The sequence below is a fragment of the Pinus tabuliformis genome, chromosome 8, assembly GCF_031772625.1.
Source record: "Pinus tabuliformis cultivar Carrire ecotype Pingquan chromosome 8, CPIR1, whole genome shotgun sequence".
Taxonomy (NCBI): Eukaryota; Viridiplantae; Streptophyta; class Pinopsida; order Pinales; family Pinaceae; genus Pinus; species Pinus tabuliformis.
The window spans coordinates 698,212,484-698,228,721 of NC_142294.1; positions in this window are offsets into that span (position 1 = coordinate 698,212,484).

The following is a 16,238-nucleotide window of genomic DNA, read 5'->3' on the forward strand; positions in this document are numbered from 1 at the left end:
GAGAATATATTTTCCATCTTGTCAGACACTCCTTATTTTTCTAACATAACCAATTTTTTGACTATTGGGATGACTCCTCCTCATCTTTCCTAAAGGGAGAGATGCAAGATCATCAAGCAGATCACCTCCTACACATAGATCATAGGTTTTTTGTTCAAATTAGGATCTAATTAGATTCTTAAAATATTTATAGTATAGGATGAAGTATTGGATATGTTAGAAGCCTTCCATGATGTTGCATGTGAAGGGAACTTTGCAGCCAAGAGAATAACATACAAGATCTCGCGGGATGGTTATTTTTGTCCTACCCTTCACAAAAATGTTCATTATTATACTCCCAATGTGATGAATGAAAGAGGATGGGGAAGTCCACCAAGAAAAATGAAATTCCATTACATCCACAAATATTATTAGAGCAATATGAAAAATGGGTTGTGAAATTCATTGGACCTATTAATCCTCCATTAAGGTAGAAGAAGTACGTCATTGTGTATATTGATTATTTGACCAAGTAGGCTAAAGTGAAAGCAGATAATACAATTACAGAGTAGAAATTAGTAGAATTTTTCAGAGAGAACATATTTTACAAGTTTTCCACATTAAGAATAGCCTCACATCTAGAAACATATCCATCTAGTACCCAAGAAGAAAGGAGACAAAAATTTAATGCATTAGAGGATGCAAGCTCTATTCCACGCTCAAATGTTCCAAATGCAAAGAACAATCATGCATGAAAAGTTCATCAATACTAGAGGATTCAAGGAAGGTAATTGGGCCTTACTTTATGAATTAATTTCAAGGATTTAAAGGAAATTTTATGACTAGGTGGCTAGGGCCATATGTAGTGGAGAAATGTTATAATAATGGTTCTATCAAAATCAGGACCATTGACGAAGATCGACTCCCCCTCTTAATGAATGGTATCAAACTCAAGGTTTAAAAGAAACCTATTACAAAAGATGAATTCACAAAAGCAATCAAAAAATATATATAGATGTGATTCACGGTTTAAATCCTCTCAACCATCTAATCCTAGAGAGAGAGAGAGAGAGAGAGAGAGAATAATAATAATAATAAAATATTGAGGTGAAAACCTCTTCTGAGGTGCCTAGGACAAACTCTTAGCAGAAAACCTCTCTCGGGCAACTCTAAGTTTGCAAAATAAAACCCCTTACCAAGAAAACGTTATAGAGTTGGCAGGGTAGGGCAATGGTGAAAACCAAAAATAGCACCATTGCCCTTTTTTTGTTTGATTGTATGTATATTCACAAGGAATACTTGTAATAAGAAAACATTATTTACATAAAAATCATAATACAAAACTCCATGGGACAACTTCAAGAGAAAACTCAATGCAAGGTCATCAAAGTAGATTACCTTCAAAACCTTGCAAGGTAACCTTCTTACATTGTCACAAGTCAATTTCTTCTTTTCTGGTAATAATTTCCATTTCCGTCTCATTTCATTCTCATTCAACCCACACCCATCTCTATCCATTTCTAGTCACTTTCCACTATTTTTCATCCATTCCATAAGCCTTTTTTCCATCTAAATGTGTACCTACAATGAAATTTATAGCAACCATGTATTTCTATAAGAAAGTCCCATATTCAATAAAAAGTTACATGTCAATGAAATTCTCATACTCAAGCTTTGAAAATTTTCCCATAACTTCACCAAAACATAATCAAACTCAAAAGAAAAAAAAAATAAGTTTCCTATAATTCTACAGGATATCTTGTATTCCTACAAGCACCCTTGCAAACAACCAAGCAACAGTGTCAATAGTCTAGTGGAAACATTGGACAGTGGTAGTCATCACACAATTGATTATTAGTTAGGTACCATAAATTATAGTTTTACTTTGTTGTTCCCTTTCATATTCATATTTTTTCTATGCAATAACATCTTTGTGTGTGTGTGTGTGTATATATCCTACGTGCAAGGAAAACACAAGGACATGAGATGATTATTCCCCTTGTAATCAATGAAAACTACAATCACAAGTGAGGTCAGCAAAAATTATCTCAAAAGTGACATGATATCACATCATTAGCAAAGGGGTATGATTTCTAAAACGGTGGAGTTTAAACAAAATAATCATAAAGTTAAGAGTCAAATAGTTGAAGGACAAGAAATAACTACAAGATGCTATTACATTGTGCTAAGCTATTTGAAATTCCTTACCACCTTTTCCACTCCACCTTTGCATGAACCTCATTTTCTCCTCGACAACTTGCTATAGAAAAATATCCCTCTATAGGATTCACTACATAAACAACCACTATATTAAATTACAGGATCATGGCACTCCAATGAGAAACTCTAAGGTTGCAACACAAGTAAACTTAACTAGGAAACAACCTCATTTAGGGAATCATGTTGATCTTGAGATTTGTTCTTAGTTTTGCACATAGTGTTCATTGATGACAACAATATGTCATTAATGTCAAAGGGGATGTATAGAACAATAGCAGCAAGGCCATCCTTTATTATCAAAGAAGCGGCAGGACTCCTTGTGAAGCAATATGACAGGTGGATCTTTCACAAGGTCTTATTACATGAAGATATGGGTGCTTGAAGTTATTAAATTTTTTGATGAAGTTATTATGCTCAAAACATCCTACAAATAACATTTTTTTCATAAATCTCATCGATACCTTTCCAATGGTATATCCTACTCAGAAAAACACCTCACGTATGAGAAGTTATGGCTAGTTGAAAATCAACATTAGTTGTAAAAAAATTTAAAGGGAAAACTATAGGCTCAAACCCAAATTTTTAAAAGGGTTAAACAGGGGGAAAGTTCTAAACAGATCCATCATAGACAGAACATATCAACAACCTTGATCACCAAAATATTTGCATTGTTTAACATCATCAAAAGGGTGTGCATGTTTCGAACAGATCCATGGTAACTCCAACAAATCAATGGTCAGATGAAAAAAAGTATCACAATGTTTAACAGATCTTCCATGGATCAACTAGATGTCAACACGTGGTGATGCTCTATTACATGAGGACGTGGAGGCTACTAACGTCAACATGTTGATGCATTTCCACCAAGGGCCACCACGTGTCAATGACAAATGGAAATTTTGGGTTGGCAATAAGTTTGAAACTAGGTGGCACATAGCACCCCTCATGGGCTACCATGTGTATCAATGACATCATGATGACATCACTAAAGGAATGGCTAGAGACCATAAGGTCTCAATTATATGGGCATGGTCACATAGACATTGAGCTCATGTTGGTTATTGATCTTGGTCATATGATATGGCTAGATGGGTTTGCGGTGCTAATATCAACAAATCATTATGTTGTTTGATCAGTTTTAATGGCAAGTTTTACAAGCACTGGCACTCAACCCCATGAGGTTTGGGACCATCGGCCTTATATAAATATGAAATATACCTGCTCCATTCACTATTCAATTTGAACAAAAAAATATCAATGGTCTTTATAAACTAACGTTGATTCATTTGCACAAATTTGGTTTAGAACAGAGTATTTGTTTTCATCATCAATATTATGGTTTAAATCAAATGAAGTTTTGTTTCATTCTAAGAACTCGTCAAATGGAGTATTTGTTTTCATTGTCAATAATATGGTTTGAATCAACAGAATTCTAGTCTCATTCTGAGAACTCCTCAAATGGAGTATTTGTTTTCATCGCCAATGTTATGGTCTTGTTGAACTTGGTAATTGGTGGAACAAGATGTTATTTGAACACATAGAGTCTAGCTTGGCATCATTCCAATGAGTTTATGTTTGGTTTATCAAACTATGTTTGAATGCATGGCATCGGCCCTATTATGATTGGCTTAGCACTAGCCCCATTGAGATTTCAAGTAGTGGATCGAACCGTGTTTAGAAGTGTTGGCATTGGTGGATCAAACTATTGAATATGACTTGGCACAAAGGGGTTTCCACATGAGGTTATTATTGGTAGCATGAACGCATTGAGTCTGACATGGCCTGAGGGGGTGGTCCACATCCCCAACCCCATTGCGGTCACAACATATAGAGTATAGAGAAGTGATTTGAATGGCTTAACAAGCCACATTGTAGAGCGGAGTTGGCAGAATGTGTGCATTGTCCATTGGTGGTCGTGGGTTTGATCCTCAATAGAGAACAAGTTGGTTTTAGTGTGTGTGTGTGTGTGTGTCCATTCTATAGATCTAACACCAAAATATTGATAGTTTGTAGAGTGTGCCTGCAAAGTGAGTATTTGTAGAATAGTTAATGCTTTAAATGGTTTAATATGGTTTTTGTGAGTTTTTGGAGTCATTATTTGACCAAATTGAGTCCTGGAAGAAGTTAGACAATCAGGGTTCAGAGATGAATGTAACCAAAAGGGTTTGATGTTGTTTTGACTCATAATTGAGGACGAGAATCTCTTATGTTTATTTTGAATACCTATGAGCGTGTTCTGGGTGTTTTGAATATATGAGGCTAACAAGTTCTATGAAGGGGTTTAATTTATTGATTTTTTGTAGTAGTGGGAGGTTATGTTTGATTAATCAAACTATGTTTGCATGTGTTGGCACCAACCTTGTTATGATTGGCTTAGCACCAGCCCCATTGAGATTTCAATTGGTGGATTGAACCGTGTTTGTATGTGTTGACACTGATGGGGCAAATTGTTGATGTAGGTTTTAACCCCGTACAAAAATTACCTACATACGAATTCTAAAACATAGAAAATAAAAAATGCGAGAGCATAACACATAAAACGCATACACAGAGATTTTCCCCTGGATCCCAAAATCGGGACTACTCGCTGGATTTTTCATTATGTTCCTTTCAATGTTACAATACATATTTATACATGTCGAAGCATCCAATACCATGGACCGAAAACCATCGCGTCCAATACCATGGACTGAAAACCATCGCGTCCAATAAAACATGTGCGAAAATCATGCACAAAACCGTAGGTGGGTCCACCCAACCTAACATAGGGTCCAAAACCAAAATTTTTCGGGGCGCTGCCCCGGACCCCATAAAGTGGGGTTACGGGTGCCCTTCAAAACCCTTTTAACTACATGGAAAGAATATAACACAACCCAACAGTTGAACCTAACTTAGCACAAGGGATTTTGCACGCCCTAGTCTCGTGAGGTTATGATTGGTAGCTTAAGCACATTGAGTCTGACTTGGCCCGAGGGGTGGTCCACATCCCCAACCCCATTGCAGTCACAATGTATAGAGTATAGTTAACTGATTTGAATGCCATAACAAGCGACATTGTAGAGTGAAGTTGGTACAATGGGTGCGTTGTCCATTGTGGTCGTGGGTTCAATCATCAACAAATAATAGGTTCATCTCATTTTATGTGTGTGTGTGTGTCCATTATATAGATCTAATGTCGAAATATTGAGAGTTTGTAGAGCTTGCCTGGAAAGTGAGTATTTGTAGAATAGTTAATGGTTTAATATGGTTTTTGTGAGTTTTTGGAGTCATTATTTGACCAAATTGATTTCCAAAGAAGCTATACGATCATAGTTAAAAGATTAATGTAACCAGAAGGGTTTGATGTTGCTTTGACTCATGTTTGGTGGTTATAATCTCTTATGTTTGTTTTGAAGACCTATGAGCATGTTGTGGGTGTTTTGAATATATGAGGCTAACAAGTTCCATGAAGGGGTTTTAATTGTTGATTTTTTGTAGCATCAAGAGGTATTCCTACATGCTAAGAGGCCTCTTGTTGGCCTATGAAATTATGGAAATAAAAATTATAATTATAATTTGTGGGCTTCATGTAGGCTCAAATAGTCAAGTCGTCCCCACCATGAAAGGGTATGTCCCTTGGTCAAATTCACCCATTATACCTATATAAACTCATGACGTGACTCCTCATTCCACCACCAATTTTGAACACACGCTATCTCTTCTATTTGTATCCACACATCCAAAGTAAAGAAGATTTGGAAGTCTGACCAAGATTACATAGCTGCCATTTGACATTTTTGATTTGTTGTGTTTGACCAAAAATATGTCCAAGGTTGACCACACGAAAATGCCAAGTTTGACTACATAAGAAGATTGAGTTTGACCACGAGAGAGAATTTTTGACAATAGGAAGTCAACTGCAGATCCAATTTTACCACAAGGTCAACCACAGGTTTGAATTTGATCACATGAGAAAAGTTAACCAGATCAAAATGTTGGCCAAAATTTACTATTGTGAAGGGTTGACCAATGTTGAAAAAATCCATATTTTTGACCAATTTTGACTAATGAATAGACTTGGATTTTGGCATATATTTCTAAAGAATTTTGGAATTGTAAATATTGTTGAAGAGTAATTTCTCCTAAGAAGAAAAGTTGTTGGATTTTCTCCCAAGTTTGGGTTTCCCAAGGAAAATTTGTTGTCTCTATTGTGCTTAATTGTCTCTTTATGATCGTATCGTTTTAAATTTGCATTATTGTTGAGATTTCATGTGTAATTAATTACTCAATGATATAAGTGATATAAGATAAGTTGGTTGAACATCAATAAGAAGTAATTATCGAATCAAAAAATTAGTTTCTATTTTTCATCTTTGTAGAAAATTGAACATGGTATCAACTCCTTGTTGATAAGAGCAACCATTAAAGAGACAAGCTAGAAGAAGTCTATCTAGGGTTGGTATGTGTCCTAATCCAAGCCGCAACAAGAAGAGTAACAGCGTGAGGCCGGAAGAAGCATGGTACGAGGCTAAAATAGAGGAAACCAAGGCCATCTTTTAGCATACCAAGGTCATTTTTAGAAAGCTGAGAAAGAGGACCAATTTAGGTTGTAGGTGGTCGCAGGCCTGACTGCAAGGCCACAGGCTTGGACGCACGGCCTTATGCCTGGCCAAGGCTGATAAGTGTTGAATGCGGAGTTATTAAGAGGAAAAATTCTAGACTAATTCAACTATAACACTCCATGTCTATTCAAGGCATTGTAATAGCAGTGGGGAAAAAATAATACCATAGCAGATGAGTACTATAGCATATCAAGGTTCCACATTGTCATTGGCAAAATGCGTTCATCATGATAGTGGTGCACTTGTCAGCATAGGTGCAAAGATAATTTCTAGCATGTTTCTAAGGATCTACTAGAATTAAAAGAAATGACACTAACATTCAATAGGCCTAGATTTGATGAAACTAATTTTCAAGTCTTTATATCAAATTTTAAAGGGAGAAAACGTGCTAGTGGCATTACTTTGTTTGCAGATTCTACAACAAAGGGTACTTCCATATCTATAAGCTTCAATGCACTCGTATCTCTTGTAGCATGGAAAAGGGATACATTTAATGAATCGTACACACTATGACCCATTTAAAGTATTAAACAATGATTTCTTAAGGTCATTATCACTACAGAGTTATAGTATGATCCTGAATGTCGAAGCTCTCTTGACCATTTTTATGTGATCATCTTTCGTAGACACTTGCACCCATCTTGGAGAAAAAATATGGTTGTTGATTGACTTATTTAGAGGTTGGTTCTATCTCCTTGTAACCTCTTTGCTTTTATGAAGGATGAGTTATATGTATAAATATGAAAGAATACCAATCATTAGGAAGGAGGAGGTTGCTAGAATAAAGCAAAGGAGAGGTTGTTGAAAGATGTAACTAGGTTTGGTCTTCATAATGACATGAAACTATGATTTTATGTAAAGAGATGAAAATAAGAAAAATGAAAACTATTATATTGACTTGCTTCATGGGTTTCATGAGAAAGGATTTTGTTTTTGAGTCAAGACTCTCATTGAGAGTCTTTAGGATTTATTTGTCATCTAGTCATAAAATATAAGTCATTGTCATGTAAATGAAGTCATGTTACACTTTGTAAAAGTTCATCTTGTCAATGTAAAGTATCCTCCAAAGAACATGCCACCAAACTTCTTCAAATTGGCCTACAAACATTACAGAAGTTTCAAAAACAAGTCGGCCTACCTCTAGTTGTCAAGTCAGCCTAAAGACCTAGAGAAGAGGGGTATAAGTAGGGGAACTCGGCCTCCATTCTAAGAATCAAGTTTGAACTCATTTTTCCAGCGAAGAAGTGCAGAAAGAAGTATGAAAAAAAAAAAAGGTTTTCTCTAAAAGGAAAAGCACACTCTTCTAGGGTATCGAAGGAGGACGCTTCTGGGGCAAACAAAGTAGAATCTTTTGGAGCCACGAAGTAGGATCTTCTGGGGCAGTGAAGAGATATCTTCTGGGGCAGCAGAATCTTCTAGGGCAGTGAAGGCGAAATCTTCTGGAGGTAGTGAATAGGTTTCTTTTGGGATAGCAAAGGAAATAATCCTCTGGAATAGAGAAGTAGAGACCGAGTTTCTCTAGAAGACCCAAAGACCGAGATTCTCTAGGGCAATTGTGAAGGTACAACATAAGAAGTAGAGACTGAGTTTCTTTAGAAGGAGCAAGAGAATGAAGGACAAGGAAGACTAGGTTGGTGACAAGGTTCTTGAAGAGGATACTAGAGTCAAGGGTCAATGTCATGGTCTTGGTACTTATCAATTGAAGATCTAGAAGAAGAATTTTATCGGGTTTTCCTCTCTAGAGGTGAGAGGTTTTGGTCGTGGCTGGAGGAGCCTATATTTTGCGTCACTTGTCTTTATTTTGATAATTGTCTTGATGAAAAGAACACACTAATAAGCTAACAAAGTGAAAGATCATAAGTAAAAGAAGAACAAGCATATTAGAAGCAACTATCAAGCAGAGAAATTGTTAACATTGAATGCCCTAGATTTCTCAACATGGTATCAAAGCTAAGGTGTTGAAGAGAAGAAAGGGCGAACAAAGCAATTTGACATACAAATCAAACTTCAAAAGGGGAATCAAAGAAAGTCAAAGGTTATCAACAAGTCCAAGATCTACATCATAAGAAGGAAGCGGGAAGAAAAAGTAAAACCCTAGAAGAACTTCAGATCATCAAAGGATCATAAATCAAGCTCTCTCTTATCAACAATGTAAACTTTGAAACGGGAACTGATATTGTTACCCGTTTCGTAGAGATAGCAAAAAAATGACCCGACTTTGAAAAGGAGCTATGCAAAACACACATATTTTTTTCAGAGCATAGTTTTTTATGTACATTACATTTTAGAATATTAGTAATTTGCATGTTTATTTTAAAAAGTGGTGATGCCCTTTTTTTAAAAGACCTATTTTTTTACTTTAAATTTTCTAATGTATAAAATGTAAATAAGTATTTTCTAAATTTAACAATTTTCGACACTTTAAATTTTTTAATGTATTAAGTGTGGATATTTTTTTTAAATGTTACATTTTTTTTACACTTCAAAAATTTTTATGTCAATTTTTTTGACATAAAAAAGCAAATATAAAAATATATATAAAAAAACCAATATAAAAACATATATATTAAAATATATATATATATATATATATATATATATATATATATATATCATAAACCATAAAAATAAATAAATAAAAATAAAAATGAACAAATAAATAAAATTAAATTAAATTAAGTAAGGAAAAAAAACAAAAAAAACAACAACAACGAAAAATATTTTAAATTTTAAATATATATATATATGAATTTAGGTTTCTATGATCCATATCAAGTTTATTGAGAAGAGTCTTCAGCGAAAATTACATCATAATTCATGGTTGCATGTTAAATAGAGAGCAGATCATCCAATGGCTATATTTGAATAGGAAACGGCTTTGACTGAGCAACTAGACTAGACCAAGGGCTACTAAGAAACGGCTATGATTGACCAGGCAACAAGACGAAGGGATAGGGAAAGGAAAAAAATAATTCGTTAATTAATTTGAAAGTTAGTTTAATTATATTTATTACCATATTTGAATAAAAGGAGATGCTAGCAATTAATTATTAAGAGTATGAATCATCTATTAATAAGCCTTTTTTCTTCTTATTAAAACTAAATAAACAAATAGTTAGTTAATTAATTTAAGAGTTAGTTTGTTATATTTATTACCTCAAAAAATAAATGTTTATATTTAAGTACCAAGATCCATAACCTATTAATAGATCCATTTATTATTATTAAAACTATCTAAATGAATAAAACATATATCATTAAATTTATATGAAATAATAAGAAAAAATAAAAACATAACCTATTAAATTAGTTAAATAATGACCTCATACTAACTATAAGAAATCCAACAATAATGAATATTTTAAATTTAAAAAAACCAAAACAAAAAAACATATATTTTTTATTTTTAAAAATAAAAAACATTTAAAATTTATATATATGATTAAAAAAAAACCATTTAAAAATTTAAAACCTACCTTTTTAATAAAATAAAATAAAAACAAAAACAAATTATAGTTTTGACTTAAAAAAAACATTTAAAATATTTTAAAATTTAAAAGATTTAAAAAACAAATTACATTTAAAAAATATATATGTATATATAACTTAAACCTTTTTTAAATAGAATTAACATATTTTAAAAAAATAAAATTTTATTTTTTAAAAATAGACCAAACAATAGGCCACCCCTCGGCTGCCGGCGGCCTTGGGCGGTGGCCTATTATTGTTTGGTTTTTTTTTTTTTTTAATATTTTTTTTAAAATAGGTTAATTCTATTTTTTAATGTTTAAGTTTTAAATGTATTTTTTAATTTTATGTATATATTTAAAATATTTTTTTAATATTTTAAATGTTTTTTTTAAATGGTTTTTTAAATTTTAAATTTTAAATTTTAAAATCAATGTTAAATGGAAATTTTAAATTTTAAATTTTTTAATATAAAATTCTAAATTTTAAATTTTAAATTTTTTAATATCAAATTTTAAATATTTCTTTTTAAATCAAAAATATATTGTTTTGTTAAATGGAAATTTTAAATTTTAATTTTTTTAATATAAAATTCTAAATTTTAAATTTTAAATTTTTTAATATAAAATTTTAAATATTTTTTTTTAAATCAAAAATATATTGTTTTTTTTAAATGTTTTTTGCTTGATTTATTTTTTAAATTTGAAAATATGTATGTTTTTTAAAATTTTAAATGTTTTTTAGTTTTTTTTGTTATTTTAAATTTTTTTAAAATGTTTTTAATCTTAATTTTAGTAGTTTTTTTTTTTTTTTTTTTTTAAATCTAATTTGTTTTAATTTTATTTTTTTATATGTTTTTTAAAAAATTTCTATTTTTACTTAATTTTATAGTTTTTTTAAATTTTGTTTTTTTTTTTCCAAATTTTTTTATTATAAATGAATTAAATTTATTTATTAACCTATGAAAAATATATTAATAAAATAAAATATAATAACTTATATATTACAATTAGTTAATTATTCTATTACCTTTGACTTATTAATTTTTTTAATTTTAATTTTAATTTTAATCTAGCTATTTTAGCTAGCCGTTGATGATCAACCTAGTCAACCTAGCCGTTTGGATGATCTGCTCTCCCTATATATTGGCAGCCATGATCTGACTTCTCAACTTGTCCTGACGATGAACCACACTAGTTGGTTCGAAACGTGTAGACAAAGGTTTTCTTTATGTGATTTATGCCGAAACTCTTCTTAATAAATGTTATGTGATAATAAATGTTATGGATCACAGAAGCCTCAATTCAACAAAAAAAATGTAAACTTTTTTTTTAAATATGTTTTTCTAATGTATAAATATTTTTTTGGAAAAAGTCACATTGAATATTTTGGTGGATGTGTTTCGAACCAACAAATATGGTTCATCAAATGTGGTTCATCATCAGCACACGATGATGAACCACACTTGTTGGTTCAAAACGCGTGGACCAAAATCTTCAATCCGACTTCTTCCGAAAAAATATTTATACATTATGATATGGATCACAGAAACTTGAATTCGAATAAGTTTTTCCTATTGTTTATTTCTTTATATTTTTTATAGTTTTTAATTCTTATATTTTATTGGTTAATTTTTTATTTTTTTAACATTTTTATGATTGATTTTTTTTTTTTTTTGCTAATTTGCTTTTTATGTTTGATTTTTTTTTGTCTTTTTGTATTTTTTTTAATATATATTTTTATTTACCTTTTGCTATTTTTTTTAACTTTTTTTTGTTTTTTTCATTGTTTTTATTTTTAATTTTATGTTTTCATTATTCTTTTGAAATTTTAATGTTTTTTGGAGTCATGATAAAATCTTTTACACCATTATTTCAAAGTTTACATTGTTCATCAAGAAAAGGCCATCCATCAACATCAAGAAGGAGGAAGCAAGCATCGATTTGACAAGTAAGTCCATGACTATATCCAGTAATATCAAAATGTTTTTTTGCAAGGAAAGCAATAAACTAGTTGGGGTTGCAAATTTCCTTGCATGGAAGAAAAGGATTGACCTCAATCTTATTGACAATGAGGTCATGGTTCACATTAAGGGATCAATAACCCAACCTCCAAAAGAGGATACTCAAGCTCATGCTAAATACATGAAGGGAGAAGTGAGAACTCAAAGGATTCTTATAGAATCTATTAAAGACTCTAATCCCATATGTATCAAAATTAGAAATTGCAAAGCTATATATGACAAACTAGTAGAGTTGTATTTTGTAAGTACCGCAGGAGAAGTTATCTCCTTAAAGAAATAACTCTACAAGCTAAAGATATCCAAGGAAGATGAAACAACCTCATACTTCATGAGGATATCAAAAATTTGAGATCAACTACAAGAACTAGGAGAAGTTATGTCTAACAAAGAGATGACCACAATGGTACTAAATTCACTACCAGAAGAATGGGGCAGCTTCACTTCAAGCTTATATGGGAAGAAAGAAACTACTCCATTTCAAGATTTATGGTCACTATGTAAGATCAAAGAAACTAGACAAAAGGCAAAGGTTGATGTCGGACCAAGCGAACAGAATCAAGCATATGCTACAACGACAAGAAGAATTGGAAAATTTGGAAAATTTGGTCCCTCAAGGAAAAGGAACATGAATAAGATAAGGTGCTTCGGATGTCAGGGACTTGGACACTACAAAAGAGATTGTCCTAATCGTGGTAAGGACAAGAGGAATATAGAAGGAGCACATGTTACTAAAGAAGTGCAAGAACCTGAGTCCAAGAAGCCTAATAATGAAGAAGTAAAAGATTTTTACTATGACTGAGATGATCTTCTTCTCAAGAAGGTACTTTTCACCTGTAAATTATGGTCTTGATGCAGTTTAAAATTAAATAGGATGCATCTCATTAAAAAAATAGCTTAGAAACATTAGAAGAGCGAGCTCCTGACATGGGAAGAAAGTATGTCTAGTCCAAATCCTACTAATTAGGAAGCTCTTAGGAAACCTCATGAGTCTTTATAAGAAGCAAAAGATCATCATCGACTGGAATCATCATAGAAGAAAAAATATGTCGAATGAGGACATAAAATACCCTCAAGTTTCTCTGATAGAATTTCCATCAAAGGACTCACTGATAGAGAAATGTAGCAAAAGTTTTCATTAGGAATTCCAACTTGTGGGATTCAAGGAATAATATGATGACACAACAAAAGCAGGTCTGAAGGATAAAGTCCCTTTGGATGACCAAAGAAAAATGAGGTATGCTCACATGGATTATTATGAAAGTCATATGGTTACAATATGATCTAGAAAAGGAAGGATCACCTCCTCCAAAGTATTGTAGAAGCACGTAAATCACACTAGATGAAATCAACATAATATATGAAGAAGCTGACTACAATAAATATTGGAAGCTTCTAAGAATGACGTGTATGAAAATAAAGGAAGAGATCGTGATAATATAAAACGATGATAGAAAGCATTCAAATTCCAAGAAGATTTGACTAGAATGTCTCCCGGAAGAAGTCAGAGACCCTTGACACTAAATATATGTGGAAGATGTGTCAATTTGCATGTAGGATACCAATACTTACAGGAAGATGTCATGGTGAAAGATCATCACAAAGGTAATTCTAATTTGAAGTGTACATTTATTATTACATCTGGTTGGGCTTATGTAGAACTGTAAAAGGGAAGGTCTGTGAGTGACTTCCAAGCATACCATATCGAAGGATGTAATGTTCTTCCGGAAATATGGCATGAACGCAGAATGACATGAAGCAAATACATATGGAAAATCTAATGGATCACTTTCTGATGAGTTAAAGAGATGACTAACTCATGAATAAAAGTGATGGATGATCTATGCCCTATATATAGAAGTTCCCAAAAATTGAAGACTCCTTAAATGAAATTCATGACATCGAAGAAAGGAGATCTTCATGCAGCGAAGTGTTCTAGAGATGTTATATGTCCCCGGTTAAGAGAGAGCCCGAGACGAAGTTTCTTACTTGGAGGAAACTCGGAAATTTCTAAGTCGAAAGCTTAGGTACATTCCTTTGTGATAGGAATGGGTACATCAAAGGAATAAAATCTCCTGGTATAAGGAGCGATAGACAAGTTGTTATGTGCTTCACCTGAGAAGACACAATGGAGGATTGTGTAATCATTTGGCATCCAATGCTCTTGTGGGATGAGTTAGGGAATCCCATGGAAAGAGTAGTCGTGGGGGGCTGATATTCTTTTTGGTGATGTGGATTCCAAGAAAGTAATAGTCCTCATGGAGCATATCCTGAGAGAACCCGGGTGGGGTGTTGTGAGAGAGACAATGATGAGGATGTCTATAAATCATTTGTCTCACTAGCATTTTTCTCTATGGAGAGACAGAGTTGTTAATCAAGGCCTTGCTATATAAATGTTAGTTGGTATGATACTATACAAATTAGTTACAAATCCGAATTTTTCTTAAGAGAAATTCTTTAGATTGAGAAAGTCCAAGGTACCATTACGAATACCTCCCTAGTTAAGAGGGAGAGCTCAAACATGTAACTAGGTTTGGTCTTCATAATGACACGTAATTATGATTTTATGTAAAGAGATTAAAATAAGAAAAATGAAAATTATTATATTGACTTGCTTCATGGGTTTAATGAGCAAGGATTTTGTTTTCGAGTCAAGACTCTCATTGAGAGTCTTTAGGATTTATTTGTCGTCTAGTCATAAAATATAAGAGTCATTGTCATGTAAATGAATTCATGTTACACTTTGTAAAAGGTCATCTTGTCTATGTAAAGTATACTCCAAAGAACTTGTCACCAAACCTCTTCAAATCGGCCTACAAACATTAAAGAAGCTTCCAAAACAAGTCAGCCTACATCTCGTTGTCAAGTCGGCCTAAAGACCCAGAGAAGAGGGGTATAAGTAGGGGAACTCAGCCTCCATTCTAAGCATCAAGTTTGAACTCATTTTTCCAACGTAAAAGTGCAGAAAGAAGTGTGAAAAAGAGGTAGAAAGAAAGGGTTTTCTCTAAAAGGAAAAGGACACTCTTCTAGGATATCGAAGGGAGAATCTTCTGGGGCAAACGAAGTAGAATCTTCTGGAGCAATGAAGTAGGATCTTTTGGGGTAGCGAAGAGATATCTTTTGGGGCAGCAGGTATTTTCAAGGGCAACGAAGGAGGAATCTTCTAGAGTCAGTGAATAGGTTTCTTTTGGGATAGCGAAGGAAGGAATCCTCTAGAATAAAGAAGTAGAGTCTGAGTTTCTCTAGAAGACCTAGAGACCGAGATTCTCTAGGGCAATTATGAAGGTACGACATAAGAAGTAGAGACTGAGTTTCTCTAGGAGCAAGAGAAGGAAGGACAAGGAAGACTAGGTTGGTGACAAAGTTCTTGAAGGGGATACTAGAGTCAAGGGTCAGTCTCATGGTCTTGGTACTTATCAATTGAAAATCTAAAATAAGAATTTTATTGGGTTTTCCTCTCTAGAGGTGAGAGGTTTTGCCCCTGGCTAGAGAAGCCTATATTTTGTGTCACTTGTCTTTATTTTGATAATTGTCTTGATGAAAAGAACACACTAATAAGCTAACAAAGTGAAAATTCATAAGTAAAAGAAGAACAAGCATATCACAAGCATTTATCAAGCAGAGAAATTGTTAACATTGATGCCCTAGATTTCAACAGAGGTCAAGTGTTAAGCATATTTTTATGAATCAAAAGAAGGAGATTTCTATTTTCTCCTTTGATTAATATCAAACAACAACTTTCTCTTTTCTAATGCATGTGTGTTGTGTTAGCTTTAGTTTTGTAGACTCTTTAGCAACATTTCACTAAGTGAGGGGGGCCCCTGTGTAAGGGATGCATTGCTCTTCTTCTCATAGTTTTTTTTAGTTACAATTAAATTGATTTTATGTTTAATTCAATGCTTCTAGTTCTTGTTAATTATCACCGAATTAATTGTGTATTTTCAATTTCA